The sequence below is a fragment of the Echinops telfairi genome, unplaced genomic scaffold, assembly GCF_000313985.2.
Source record: "Echinops telfairi isolate 266 unplaced genomic scaffold, ASM31398v2 ScPeMD7_2186;HRSCAF=2738, whole genome shotgun sequence".
In the NCBI taxonomy this organism is placed as follows: Eukaryota; Metazoa; Chordata; class Mammalia; order Afrosoricida; family Tenrecidae; genus Echinops; species Echinops telfairi.
In genome coordinates this window covers 7574523-7575786 of record NW_022106084.1, presented here as the reverse complement: position 1 = coordinate 7575786, position 1264 = coordinate 7574523, and the positions used below count along the sequence as shown (strand labels likewise).

The window sequence follows — 1264 nt, the reverse complement described above, 5'->3', positions numbered from 1 at the left end:
GGTAAAATATCCCAGAAGCCATTTTTTTCGGACCAGTTCTTCCCTGTGCTGTGTACGTTGGTAAGCTTTTTGTTCTGAGACTCTTTCATCTCTTTACATGAAATGCTTTGCATGTGGCTACCACTTCCTTCCCTCAGACTTCCAAAATGTGGTTATGGGTTAGGCAGCTAACCACAAGGTCAGCAGTTCAAAACCACCAACCACTCTGTGGGAGAAAAATGTGGTTTTCTACACCCATAAAGAGTTGCAGAGTCGGGAACCCACAGGGGAAGTTCTACCCTGTCCTGTAGGGTCACCATGAGTTGGAATTGACTAGAGAGCAGTACTTTGGTGTGGGTTTGACACGGCAGGCATGTGGTGCTGTGGAACAACCGTGGGAGTGCTGTGGGACTATCAAAAGGACAAACACATTAAGAATGGCAAGACTTCATCTCACATACGTTGCACATGTTGTCAGGAGAGGACATCATCCTGCTTGGGAAGCAGAGGGGCCGCGGCAGGAAGGAGGGTCCTCAGCAGGTGGACCGACAGTGGACTCAAGCAGAGGGACAGTTGGGAGGACGACAGGATGGAACGGTGTTTCACTGCGTAGTGCACAAGGTCCCCATGGGTCGGAACCGACCTGATGGCACCTAACGACAATAACACTAACGATGTGGCATTGCGGATGCAGCGCATCTTCAGAGAGAACAGGGACAGGGTTGCTTAGCAAGGGGCACCCACTTCAGGGACACCCGTGCGTCCCTCTCATTGAGTCTTAGAAACCTCAACCTGCCCAACTCAATAGCCCAGGACACAGATCCGCCTTCAGGCCCAACTCCATTGATTTGGCATTGAACCTAGTTGTGATGACTGATTGAACAAGCTGTTAATCCTTTCTTCCTGGAGGCCAGCACACAGATGATTGGAAAAGTGGAGGGTGGCTGTGGGGAGGCATGAGGAAGACCACACTCATGCTGTCAATGCTCACATCCCATGGTGAGGCTGGACCGTGGGAAGAGTAAGGCTTTCTCCCAGTGGGCTTTGTCTGGGAGCCACAGGCTGCTGGAGAGACCACTTGATGCCGACTCCGAGTGACCCTATAGAGCAGGTTCCACTGCTCCTCTGGGAGTTCCAACTCATAACCCATTACACCATCAAGGCGCCTAGGTAACAAAATGGCTGAGTACCATATATACTCGCATATAAGCCGGCCCAAATATCAGCCGAGAGACCTAATTTTACCACAAAAACTGCATTAAAACTGTGCTGAGAAACTTGGCTT

General features: G+C 50.6%; 1 protein-coding gene across 1 annotated transcript in view; it reads left to right on the top strand.

The window, feature by feature from the left end:
• MAML3 (mastermind like transcriptional coactivator 3) overlaps positions 1-1264 on the top strand; it is a 504620-nt gene that overhangs the window by 340661 nt on the left and 162695 nt on the right. The window lies entirely within an intron of this gene.